The sequence below is a fragment of the Pogoniulus pusillus genome, chromosome W, assembly GCF_015220805.1.
Source record: "Pogoniulus pusillus isolate bPogPus1 chromosome W, bPogPus1.pri, whole genome shotgun sequence".
In the NCBI taxonomy this organism is placed as follows: Eukaryota; Metazoa; Chordata; class Aves; order Piciformes; family Lybiidae; genus Pogoniulus; species Pogoniulus pusillus.
Window position 1 is genome coordinate 4,669,757 of NC_087308.1, and position 5,576 is coordinate 4,675,332.

Consider the following 5,576-nt stretch of genomic DNA (forward strand, 5'->3'; position numbering starts at 1 on the left):
TTCTCGGCTTCAGAAGTGCCAGGCCATTTCACAAACACGTCCCAATATACTCTGTTATCCCTGGCCTCCGCCTGGCTGGAGACAGGACACCTCTAATGCTCAGCAGTGTGACCGCATGAGGCACATGGACCTGAGTTACTGGCTTCACCACCCCTTGGGCGAGAGGGCTGCCTGCGGGACACTGGGGCAACCCCTCTTCTGGAGGAGTTATTCCCTGTGTTTGTCCCCTGCAGTTCCCTCACTCTGGCCCATAGAGCTGAGGTGGGCTGGCCATGCCATCTGTCCATGTTTTCCCCATGTTCACACAGTGTTCTCCAAAGTGAATCCCTGTGTGTACCCTGTCTGCTCTGGGCTGGTCTCCTGCGGGGAGGAGGAGGAGCACGGCGGCGTGTGTTCCTCACAGCTGAGACTTGCACCCATTCTGAAGGTGAAGAGCAGTCATCCTCTGCCTTCTGCAGTTCAGAGAATGAGGCTTTTAGCTCATTCACTTCTTGGGTGAGGGTCTCTACAGTGGCAATTAAGGTTTTCCTCAACAAACTGTCTTCAAACTGTCTCAGGTCATTCACAATCTCCCTGATTGTGGGAAGGTTGTTGGGGTCTCTGCCCAGCAGCAGTGCTCCCAGTGTAGGGGCATATGTGGAAGGGGCACACTGGGTCAGTTTCTTTAAGAGGGCTGTCTTTATGCGGACATCATCAGGGTCCGAGGGCATCTGGCCATCTCCATAGATTATCTCCTGTACAGCCATTTGCCTCAGGTATGAGATCCCCTGTTCCATATCTGTCCATTTAAGGGGATGGAAAATCATGTCATCCTTGGTCGGATATCTGTACCTCACGGCAATGAGAAGCCTGGCCCAAAGTGAGTGGGTACCATCCAGTCTTCCCTGCTCTTTATCTACACCCCCATCCCTCGACAAGGATCCCAGCTGCTTTGCCTTCCTCTGATCTAGGTCCACGGTTTCTGCTCCTGCATCCCAACATTTCAAAAGCCAGGCTAAAAGGGACTGTCCGTTTGCCCTTGCATACTCCTGCCTTGTGTGCCTGATTTCCTTTCTGGGCGTGGAGCTGATAAAGATAACTCCATTATCAGGTCCATTTCCAGCTGGTTGCTGTTGCTGGGGGGTGCTGGTTCCCGAAGAGGTCCCTTGCCCTGGATCGGTGTCTGTGGGAGGGTTCGGGTTTCTGGCTGGCCGCGTCGTGATGGGGGCGAGATGCAGGGGGCTGGGCTGTGGGGGCAGGGTCCGGGGGGCTGCCCTGGGCGGGACCGGGGGCGGAGTTCGGGGTGGAGCTGCACTAGGGGCGGTGTCTGTGCTCGGGGCTGCCTGACCCGTCGGACAGGTCTGACCTGTCGCCCACCCCCCGCAGCTGCAGCCAGGGCAATGAGACCCACCCCTCCCCCTAATCACCTTAATGGCAGCGCCCACACGAGATTTCCACGTGTTCCAGCTCAGAGCCACATTGTAAATTCCCAAAACCACATTTACACACAGTGAAATAACTGCTATCCAGTACCATTTCTCTCCCAAAATATCTGGAGCTTCTGTGTCCCAACACATATACTCAGATTGATTCCATGTTCCAGAAACATTTCTAAACACAGTTAGATTACTAACAGAATTCAGGAAATAGGCATAGACTCGGACAGGCAAATGCTTAGAATATTCCCAGACCATATCAATGACAATCCAGAAGACATGGTAACTTATAAACTTTAACACCCAGGACTAAAACAGACATCCAAAAGCGTGAATGATTAAGACTCTCAGAATATCCATTTTTTAACTTCCAAATCTTCTCTGAAAGAATTCTTTCTACCTAGCCCCACGTTGAGACGCCAAATAAATTGTCTTGGGTTCAAATGCAAGTTCCCAGAGACTCTAATAAATTTAATAGACCCAATGACAATTTATAGAATTTATAGAGTGCCCTTCCCTCTTCCCCCTCCTTTTCCCAAAGATAGGGAGAGAGAAAAGAGATAAGCACACCCCAATAAATCAATCTCACTCGATTTGGAAGTAAAAAAGGAAAAGTTTAACAATAACTTAGAAAAGGTATTGGAGGTAGGGGAGTTTACAAAGGATAAGGAAGTGAAAACAGCAAAATACAAAAAGGGGATGGATACAACCCGAGCGATGTGATGGTGTCTCTGCCTCGTGGCTGCCACGTGGTGTGCTGGTATGCAGCGTGAGTGTGTGTGTCAAGAGGGAGCGAAGGAAAAAGAGAATGAGGAGCAGGAAGCTCCTCTGTTTTATAGCACAGGAAGTGGGGGGAGTGGGCTAACCATCACCTGGAGTGTGGCCCACCCCTGGGGAGGGGCCAAGACCCCTAGGGTCAGGTTCAGGGTTACTCCCCCAGGAGTGTTAACCCTATGCAATCATCTATTTCCAGGCAGCAATTGGTTAGGTTGAATTTCCCACACACACCCCCTTCATGAGCTAGTAAATAGCCTAATGCAAATCTATTTTGATCTACTGCAGTTCACATTTGGGTATTTTGCTTTGCTACCAGGTTAAAAGCATCTCCAGTTTTGTTTGCTACTAGTTCTACTACTGCTTGCAGTCTAATTATCCTATTAAGCATATATATTGGGGTTCGATAACCCCAAGATCCATCTTCTGCCCATGTTGCAGGATCATAATAGGCAATGATCCCTCCGGGAGGCCACTCCTTGTCTTTCCAGTTTCCTATTTGGAGATCCCTCCTGGCCCTTCTTAGGTCATCAGTCTCAGTGTACAGCTGTTTGCCTAATCTTTCTCCCTTGGAGACCGGTAACAAGAAGCTGGGTCTAATTGTTCCCGATACACATGATCCTACCCAATTTTTGGGTCAGTGAACATAGGTTACTCTCCCACATATACAATAATATCCACCCAGGGCTGACCACCCATTTCAAAAGTCACTATAAATTGACCAGCAGCTCCTTCCAATTTTACTGGTTTGTAGGACCCACTGCTGCTTTCTGTTACCTCTCCACTTTCCAGGTGTTAGGATAAGAGATGTTCACTTCCATTGATTTCCAGTGCCATCCATCTCCTTGACTGGTACCGCCACAGACATAACAATTGGTTACATTCAATGATTTATTGGTTACATTCAAGGATTTATTGGTTACATTCAATGATTTTGCAATATTCTCAGCCAAATTTACAAAAAGATTTTCAGCAACTGTTGGAATTTCATACTTAACTCCTGATTCCGTTTCATGATAAAATGAATGAAATATGAAATGTCATGATTTTCCCTACGATACAGGTGGCATTGGCTAGGATCCTCAGGACAAATGTATTTTTCTTGCCCACTGTAATAACATCTCCACCCCATATTCCCACCATTTGAAGCACTGTTGTTGTCAATAGCCTGGCAAGCATCAAAAGTGACCCAAAGGGGTTGGCTGCGGTCGGTGGCCATTAGGCTTCTTCCTAACAATTTTCCTTTCTCATCATTTGCCCTTATTTCTACCCACCATAGATAGGCTCCTTCCTTTGGATCATAACAAGTGAAGTTTAACATCTCATTACACCTGGTTTTTATAACAGGGATCTAACTTTCATCCTTTGCACTCATAAATTGTATGCTATACCAGTGTTTGAGACACAGTTTTGCCCCTCCCAGTTGCAGCAATGCAGTCACTGCAATTCTGGTCTTGTCCCAGGGCTAGGAGGCTTAACCCAGATATGCACAGAAGAGGTCCAGTCAGGGCCATGTTACTCAGTGGTCACAGCCCAGAGGGTTGCAGCCCTCAGCAGACCTTCTTCAGCCGCAGCACTGGTTCCCACTTCGGTCTTGCCCTCTTTTGATTTCCTTGGGTGCCTCTGTCGCAGACGGGAAAGTTTGTTGGGGGGGAGGTTTGGGGAAAATGATATGTGAGGCCAATGATTATAAAAGGTATAAATGATTAATATTATATACCCTTCCCCAAACTTATTTACAATTATCCCACGTAAGTTATTTATATGCGGTTTGAGAATTAAATCACAGAATGATTTATGTACAAGAAATCAGGAATTTAGCAACAGTTTATAAAAGAATTTAGAAAGAGAGTTTGTGGCTTGAAAATGCCAGGATTTAGGAAGAGAGTCTGTGATTTTTTTAGAGAGTTCACTGGAAGCTTGAGAGATTATTCAGTCTTTAAATTAAATTCTTGTCAGTTACTCACTGTTCAAATGTAGTTCAGAAAAGTTTCAAAGTCTTTATGAATTTCAAGGCGCGTTGTCCGAGGCTCCACGGGTCCAGTCGAGCTGAATGCTGACTCCCGGAGCTCGTAAGGATCGGGCCCATGCCTGGAAGGGTGCCGTCTTGAGCTGGTTGTTTGCGGTGCGAATGCCGCGTGTGTGTGTGTAATCAGTGAGCAGGGTATCGAGCAAGAGAGGTGCAAGTAGAGCAGGGTAGAGAGCGAGGGGCTCAGTTAAGTTACAAGGGGTGCAAGGGTATATTTTTTGTAGTATTTTAGAAGAGGTGTGTTCTGCCAACTCAGGCAGACTTGCGTTAGCTTTAGAGATTGGTACAAAGTTATAATCAACTTATACAATTGGCTAATTCTCACCAAAAACAACTTATGGAACCACCCAGGGGTCAGCCCCCAGCAGATGTTTGTCGAGTGGTCACCATGTCTGAATATTTGAACCTTTTTTCCAAAACACAGCCATGTTTATGTCTTTTGTTTCTCTGAGGGAGAGATTCTCCCAAGGCCTGTACGTCTGCTGGTACAGCAGCTACGTCAGTGCAAGCAGATAGAAAATATTGTTTTGACTCTTTCGATAGAAGGTACCCGTGTGAGCCACAATCCTGTGTACAAATGAGACCTTTGCCAGAGCTCTGCTCCCTTCCATAACATATTCCACCCCCTGGCTCACATGGGCCAAAATCGAAATATGAAATGGAATATACAAGCTATACACAACTATTATATATATAATACCTTTAAACCTTAAAGCATACAAACAATGTACCTAATACATAAACATAACTATAATCTAAACCAGTTTAAGACAGATCAATCCCTATATACCCACCCCCTGAATAACAAATAACTTTATTAAACATTTACAAAGCAAGAAAACCTGTTATATGTGAAAGCAATTTTAGAAGTCTGGGACAATCCATCATGCACTTATGCGATGAGTTTTCCCACTCACATCGATTGCTTCCCATGTGTACAACCCATTTGATTTTGACAGTGTCATAGGCACGACTCCAATCGAGGGCAAGTTCACCATTACTGGTTGTCCCACCTGTAACTTGTGTAGTGAGTGTTGATGTTGTTCAGATTTATCTGGCGGATAATTAACATTTCCTACTGGTTCACTAGGACAAAATGCTTTGATTTTTGGGCTACCATAATTGCCCCATCGGTTATTTACAATGAAGACTGCATGTGGTAAACGTTTATCCCAGTTACCTCTTGATACAATGGCATGCTTCTTGATTAAAGCATTTGACCTTTCTACCACACCATTAGCTTGAGGATAGTAGGGAGTATGGAATACCCATGTAACTCCCTCACCCTTGGCCCAGTCCTGTACGGATGATGCTGTAAAGTGAGATCCGTTATCACTCTGGATGTACTCTGGCATTGG